Consider the following 8,587-nt stretch of genomic DNA (forward strand, 5'->3'; position numbering starts at 1 on the left):
AAATCACTAACCAACGAAAAATCGGGGCGCGCCTCAGAATAGTCGCGCACATAAAAATTGACGCGCATCAAAATTATTCAGACGCCCATTGAATTTAATGCATTTGGACATTTTGTATAAAATTGTTGCGGGCTGCAAAGTTATCTGGCATCAAAATAATTTTGACTTCAATGTGTTTCGTGAATTTTTCGCCGTTTTGCGATTTTTCTCTGTAAATTCGTGATTTTTTCAGCGGAAAAAAATGGGACAAATTCACCCATCGCTAGCCAGAACCCAAGAAAAACAACACAAGAAGAGGAACCAAATGAGAAACAGGAACCAGGACAAGAAACAGAAGTATGACCAGGACATGGACCACAACAAGTAACAGCATCATACCAATAAGGAATTAACCAGGATCTATATATGAACATATGATCTATATTAAGCAAGGAGGAAATTTACCCATCTAGGGGTGATGCAATTGTTTGGCCCTTGTCAGTTATTGTATCGTATAGGGGCTAAGAAAGTATATGTTGGTTTGATAACATTCCCAATCTATATCTGACCAAGCTTTGATCAGCTATCAATATCAAAGGGGGTTTCTTTTGGTCCCATACACGGACTCTATCAAGAATGTCAGGATCCAGCAGCCTATATTAGCCTGTATATTAGCCTGTATATTTAGCAACAGACTAACACCAATGAATAGCCATGATCTATTGCACAGTGCTGAAATCCAAAATGTTAACTGATCCACAAAGCTTGCACTTATTAACTATTTAAAGGGGCATACAATCATTAGGCAAAACCTGAATTATTGCAGAAAAATAAACACTGACAAACCAGAAATGACGCTCACAGCTTACAGTCAATATTAAAACAAATACAGACCACATAGCGCTTGCAAGCATAATAGTTCCATTACCCATTCTGTAGTTACAGTTTATTAGACAGACAAGGGATTTTCCCCTCTGCCGGTGTGGTGTCCCCGCAGTGATAACGTTTTTCCATTGGGTCTTCCCTTTAACCATCTTTTCCACCATTCCGCTTTCAAAGGAAACCAAATGTAAACCTGCTGGTGAACAAAACAGAGTGAAATAGCACTGGGGTTAAACTTGGTTAAATCAAGAAAAGGATCAGGTTATTGTATTCTGCAAAGCAACCCAAATACTGAACCCGGCAAACAACAAGAATCTGTGGCCAATTAAGAGACTCCATTAAGAGACAAAAATTGTTTGAAATATTAAGCGAGTTTGGTATCCAATATAGTTTTTCTATATGTACAGATAAAGAATCAGTTGACTGACCCCTTCTGGACCCAGTATTGTTTAACATCGCCCTAGAATACATCATCACAAAAATCTCAATAAATCCAACAAACACACTATTAAATAAATCCGGACAAAAAGTATCTTATGTGGACGACGTTAAAATAATGGGCAGGGCCATGGCAACAGTAAGAGAAACATACATTGACCTAGACAACTGGTCCAGGTAGGTACGTCTGGCTAAAAATATTGATAAAACAAAAATATTAAGACAAACAAGATCAGGAAGATCGTCACAGAGCATAACAATAGGCGACAACAATCTGGAAATTGTAAAATGTTTTAAATATTTGGGAGTAGGGTTTCCACCTGTTCGGATTTCACTCAGACACCCCAGTTTTTGGAAGGGCTGTGCAGGTGAAAAGTGCCTGTCAGGGTTGCCAGGTCTAATTTTTAAAACCAGCCAAAGTCAGCTACAAAACCAGCCCACAACTAGCCAAGAGGCACATCAAAAGTAGCCCAAAAATAGAACAATATGCAAAGTGAAAAAAAAATGAATATATGTAAAAATTTTAAAATTTCTCAAATTTTTCCACAAAGCAAAATTAGACATATTCACCTGTCACCAGGGGTGTAGCTACAGAGGGGGGCCCAGGAGGTATAGGGGCCCCATAAAGCCCTAATTCATATACAATTTTGATAAATATTGGTTAAACAGGTCAACCTCTAGACATTTTGGTGGCCAGCAGATGTTTGTACCAATGGAGAGCCAAATACAAGCATGGGCTATATCAGCTATATAAAGAATTCCCACTAACAGAGTATATTGGGGTCTAACAGCTGTGGTGGGTTGAACATGTGGTTAGGATGGATGCACAAAACACCCAAAAAGAATATTTACAAGGTATATGGATGGTTGAATATCAGTTGGAAGACCTAGAAAAAGATGGGCCGATGAAGTCAGTAAAGATGCCAGAGAACTATTAAAGATGCGCAACTGGAAACAGGCATCGATGGACAGGGATGGATGGGGCAGGTCACTCAAGGAGGTCAGGGCTGTAGAGTCATTGGAGAGAATCTACTATCAATGTCCCTGCAAAACATATGGGACATTGTGATGCTTACAAAAAATTCATAATGAAAATGTACCTTTTCAGACCCACCCACTTCACACATGATACCAACAAAACATAATATTTGAGCTCTCAAAAGAAATATTTACCCTCTCTTTGCCTTTGTATATACCTAATAGGAATAATGCATAATTATGTTCTTGTTCCCTTTCCTCCATAAAGGAGTTGCAAAATTTGCCTACAAACTCTGCTTTGCCCCTAGAAGCCATTGTTCTCTTTTTCTCTGAAAATCCAGCTCCTCCTTAACACAATCAAAACTCTTTTGCGAATACAATAGAATGGTTGGAGGTATGTTCTGGTTACTAGGAGTTTGGTCTGGAACCCCATGGGTCTGTGAGCAGAACCAAATAAGTTGGTAACAGCAGAGCCCAATCATAAGAACGGCACAGAATCATCTTGCTTCTTGCTCACAGCCTGTTCAGTGAGAGAACAAAGAACAATGTCAAGCAAATTAATTCCATTGTAGAGCTCACTCTACAATTGGTCTTTATTATAGATTTTTATTACTTTCTCCTACATACCCCCAGCCTCCCTGCACTAATAAACTGGTATGGGATTCTGCCTATTCTTTCCTATATGCTTTCCCCCATCTTGTATTTATAGCACTGTCTGCTCTTTAGGGGCTCTGCTCCTCAATAAAGTACCCAGATTGTGCTTTAAATGCCATTCTGTAAGTTGTTGAGACATTACGCACAAAAACAAAATCAAAAACAGTTTGCCTAAATCATTTTTCCACCAGGTACCCATACATCAATTGTATTTATGTATGCCAACCAACTGTTTCCAAAGGAGGAACATTGCCCAAAGGCACTAATCCTTGCTACCGAATTAGTCGTTAACTTTGATTGGCCTAGTGCACTTGGAAAACCTTCCAATAAAATATTTTATTGGTTGGAATTGGTTGCTAGTATGGTCAAACAGTCCAAACTGGCTGACCAAATCTGGGCATGTCAAGCTAGTATAAGACTATGCTATTTATTTAGGAGAGTAAAATGCTGCTTATTGTTGTACCTGTGCTTTCACCTGGCTTTGCCTTGTGTTCTTATATCTCCGTGTGTTTCGCCTTAAAAGAATAAAGTTACAGCAGGAGACAACGAGATCCGAGGTTAACTAATAGACTTAAGTACATAAAATGCATGTAATTGCCGCCGTGCCATAGTTATGAATCAATATATCAAAATTGGGAATCCGCCTCTGATTTACATTTGGTGAAGCCTTAGGTACTCGCCCCAGTTCACAGGCGACACATATATCAAAATTCCTTGTATCCAAAAGATAGCTGTCCCAAAGGCTTGCTTTTCTGTAAAAAATTCCTTTATTTAAATTATCATTAAAAATATTTGGTTACATTCAGTCCCCCCAGGCCCACCTTACGCGTTTCGCACCTTCCGGCGCTTAGTCATAGGTATACAACTATGACTAAGCGCCGGAAGGTGCGAAACGCGTAAGGTGGGCCTGGGGGGACTGAATGTAACCAAATATTTTAAATGATAATTTAAATAAAGGAATTTTTTACAGAAAAGCAAGCCTTTGGGACAGCTATCTTTTGGATACAAGGAATTTTGATATAGTTATGAATCATTCAACGTGCACAACAATGTTTAAGACTGTAGGTCTAATTCTGTTTTCTTTTTGAAAGTATTAAGGAGCAGAAATGCAATTCAGCTCATTTAGAAATATTTGTGGGTTTTTTTTGTAAATATCTGTTTATTGGTTTTAAACAATAAAATCAACGGAGAGTTATCAGCACATACATAGAAATATTTGTTTTTGTACAAAGGGGATGAGAGCAGTAGGACAAAGGAAAGATTAAAAAAAAACCACCAGGACTGGTCTCATGGTTGGGTAGAGAATGTATTGGCCCTGTGTCCCCCACTTGTGTAATAATTGTTTGATTTTTTTGTGATCATTTACACCTGGTATGTCCAAACAGTAACCCCCACCTGTTGTGCTACTCCTCCGAGCATCCCACCTATAGCCTACGACTGTTAGACTAATAGTGCCTTATTTCATTTCCTTACCCAGACTCTACATATGAGTGACAGAGCAAAACACAATTATTTGTGGAATGTTGAGAGTAACAGAATCACTGTGTGTCCTCCATAAGCATTAGCAGCAATAACTACTGCTGACTTATTCATCTGGATGTAGGAGGTGAGAGCTACCACATGCACTAGGAACTCAAGTTATGGTTGGAATTATACTAATTTACAGCCAGGAAGGAAGGGCATAAATGGAAAGTAGAAGTGGCAAATAAGAATTTATTAAAAACCCAGGCATATTTGGATTCCATAGTCTTTCAAGGTACGGAAATGGGGTATATTTGAGTACTGTTGGAAGAGGGAGAGTTTGGCAAAGTAAACCGTCATTCCGTCAATGTGTTTTCACGAGGAGTTGCCTCAAAAAACTGATACTAACCATTGGTTGCAGATTATGGGGGCAGAATTAGTAAAATTTGAATTCTAATTTTTGTTAAAAGAAATGATTAATTCAATATTTACAAATTTTCTGAACTCAAACTTTTTGAGTTTTACCAATTTAAAAAAAACATAAAATTTGTATGAAACCATTCGGCAGCATATGTCAATTGTCAGCATTTAAAGGGGTGGTTCATCTTTAAGATAACTTTAATTGTATTATAGAATGGAAATTCTAAGCAACTATTCAATTGGTCTTGATTTTTTCTTTTTTTTTTTATAGTTTTTGAATTATTTGCCTACTTCTTGTGACAGTTTACAGCTTTACAGCTCAAATGGGGGTCCCTGGCCCCATCTAAAAACAAATGCTCTGTAAGGCTACAAATATATTGTTATTGCTACTTTTTATTACTCCTCGTTCTATTCAGGCCTCTCCTATTCATATTCCAGTCTCTTGTGCAAATCAATGCATTGATCTACTGTAGATTGCTGAAATTACAAACTGGAGAGCTGCTGAATATAAAGCTAAATAACTAAAAAAAACACAAATAATAAAACATGAAAACCAATTGCAAATTGTCTCAGAATATCACTTTCTACATCATAATAAAAGATACATTTAAGATGTACAACCCCTATTTTATACAAGCTATGTTATAGTTGTGGTTTTAAGCGATGGGCAAATTGGTGCCATTTTGCCTAAAAATTAGCAAATTTACAGAAAAATATGAGAAAGTCAATGGGCGTTACAATAATTTTGACACACGACAATTTTGACGTGAGCGTCAATTTTGTCCAAATGCATTAAAGTCAATGGGCGTCCAGATAATTTTATGTGCGTGACTATCCTGATTTTTTGCCAGCAAATTTCTGCTGTAGTTTCGCAAATTTATTTGCTGGCGGCAAATGCGGAAATTTACCGCAAATTTCTTTTTTAGAATTGGACAAAATATTCTAAATTTTTTATTGTGTGATCTGATGGCAGGATCTTCTGGTTTCTCCTAAATACTGAATGGTGTAAAGGTGTCTACAGTTGGCTGTAGTATATGACTATTTTGGCAACTTGATGTACCAGAAAGATTTTTTTCATAGATCTTAAACCCCAACTTTATGCAATTTCCAGAGCCTTCTATGAAAAGCAGCAAGCAATCCAATCCAACTGTATCATTTGATTGGTGTGGTGTAGTCCTATGGCCAACAATTCCTTATTCTTGTTCCAAAAGAACAGTAGCATGGGTCTTGAACACCACTACATTTGATCTGATCAATTATATTCTCGGGGAAGATACACAGTTCAGAAACAAAGTAGTCCATCAATTTTTAAACCTTTTGTCCAATTTTGGACAAATTCAGCAGTAATATTGTTTTTTAACTAAATTTCTTATAGCATTTGAAAAATCAAAATTTAGATCAATAGAGGCCATGTCCTCTTTCTGCCGTAGTCATGCCTAGTTTTGCCCAGGTCTATCATGAATCTGATCCAAACCCCATACACTTTCCATTAATCTGAGCCTTGGGGCTTCCAAGGTGACTTCTAATAGCCTTATAATTTGCAGTAGAATGTGCATTATGCTCTATATACAATATATACACTATATTTAATGCAAACCATTCTGTTCATTGATCTTGTAGGTAGATTCATGTATAATTGAATTATTAGTTTAGGACTCGTTTTTTCCAAAGTTTGGTTGGAAATTATTGACGTGTAATTGGTGTTTACATAATCCAACAAAATGATCTTCTATAAATGGATAAACTTAACCTTGAAGTGACCCGAGTTAGAAGGAGATGTTTATGAGTCAGGGCTGTTTTGCAACCCATATCCTGTTGTCAATAGGATCTGCTTTTTTATAAACACTTGCAAGTCGAGGCATGAACCCGAAATAACGATATGTTTCACAAAAGGGATTGTCTTTCACAATTAATCTACTAGAAGAAAACAAAAATGGAGATCATTTGGGGGTAATGTGCCCTTTTTGACACTTGGGCCCAGCAAACAAAACAGTTTTTCTAAGGTTTATTTTGCAATAATTGTCATGATTAAAAATAATTACTAAGCAACTGTAGTTTTGTAGCTTATTTTATAATATAGAGGAACTTCCATACACATTTTAAAAAATATAAATAAAAATGTCATCTGTATAGATTGGATGGATTCTGAATACAAATGTTTTGATCTATTAAAGGGTACTTGCCACCCTCAAAAATAATTCCAAATCTTATTTTATGATGTTAATCAAGACAAATAAACTTCACTTCACAATATTTAAATTATTCCAATCTTGGGTTTTTTAATCTGGGAATTCACAATCGCATCAAGTAGGCAGGCGCCATTTTGTGGACACTGTTATTAAGGCATCATGACAAAATCTTGTTTATGGACCATAAGGGGGGACCTGATACCCATGCCATGCACCGGCTACACAATTAGACATTGGGGAGGGAGGGTGAACATTGAGAGCACAGTGAAATCTAGGAAGTGCTGAATGGAAACTGAAAGTAATTGACTTCCCTGCCTCTATGCCTAAGGCCTAAGGAATAGAAGAAGGGAAGGCAATATATGATTGACAGCTGAGACTTTTAAATGATTTTATAACAGGTATAGATGTTTTGACAAAAAAAGAATTAGTGTTTTATGTTTAATTTGAAAAGGGCTTTTAATATACAGATTTTTATGTCTGGTGACTGGTCCCCTTTAATTTTAAATATTCAAGGTGAACTCATTATGCAGGGCATTGGAGAGATGGAACTGGAGGATGAGCCCTAATATTGATGGTTTAGAAAGTAGAGTTTAATGACAGCAAGTCTCTGTGACATGTTCATGGGAATACACATCTCTGGGTTTGGCTCACAATTTAACACTGGGGGCTTTTTTAAGGGAAGCCCTTTACTGATTCTGTCCAGAAGGAGGCATATTGATGATGCCACCAACATGTTTCTATATGGCTGAATTGACTTTTCTTTAAACAAAACTAGTTGCAGGAATCTGCCTTAGGAACAAGGTCCCTAACATTTAGGGGGTTATTTACTAAAACTTGAATTGATCTCATATTTTCATTAAACCAAGCTTGACCAAACTCCCATCTACGATTTTATCTTATTTATCAATAAAATAACTCAAAAAAGTTGGGTCGGGAAAAACATAATAAAATTGAGCAATAAGTAGAATTGTACAAATTTTTCAGACTTTACTCCTGAATCGCTCGATTTTTGTTGGGTTATCGCCTGTAAAACCCCAAATTTTTTGGATTATCAGGCTAAACCCAGAGCAAACCATGATATATTCAAATTGGGATAAAGGCATCTGCCATTGACGTATACATGACCTTGACAGGTTTGAGATGCTCAGTTTTTGGAATCTGGCTTTTTGCAGTATCGAGGTATAATAAATCTTGCCCTAAAAAGCCTGACCAGAAAAAAAATCAAGGTTTAGTAAATAACCCCCTTTGTTTGAATCCACAACCCAAACCTTGTAAAGTTTGAAAAGTAATTTGAAATGTTTTATATATTTAATACAGATTATTTAAAATGTTTTCTTTCTCATCTCTTGAGGTGTCTCACTAATACTTATGTGAGGTCACAATATCTATGGAAAAAATTAGACCTGATGAAAGGGTTAAGATAGAACAGATGGGGTTTGGACTTTTTCAGTTAAGTATGGAATCAAAATCTGTAACCTAATTAATTTATTTACCCGAGGGTTAGGGCTCTCATTAATAAAAGTTGCAGATATATGAAAACACTACTGTAGTCATAGTTCTAAGAATATCTACTGTAGGATAACTAA

This window comes from Xenopus laevis, chromosome 7L, assembly GCF_017654675.1.
Source record: "Xenopus laevis strain J_2021 chromosome 7L, Xenopus_laevis_v10.1, whole genome shotgun sequence".
NCBI lineage: Eukaryota > Metazoa > Chordata > Amphibia > Anura > Pipidae > Xenopus > Xenopus laevis.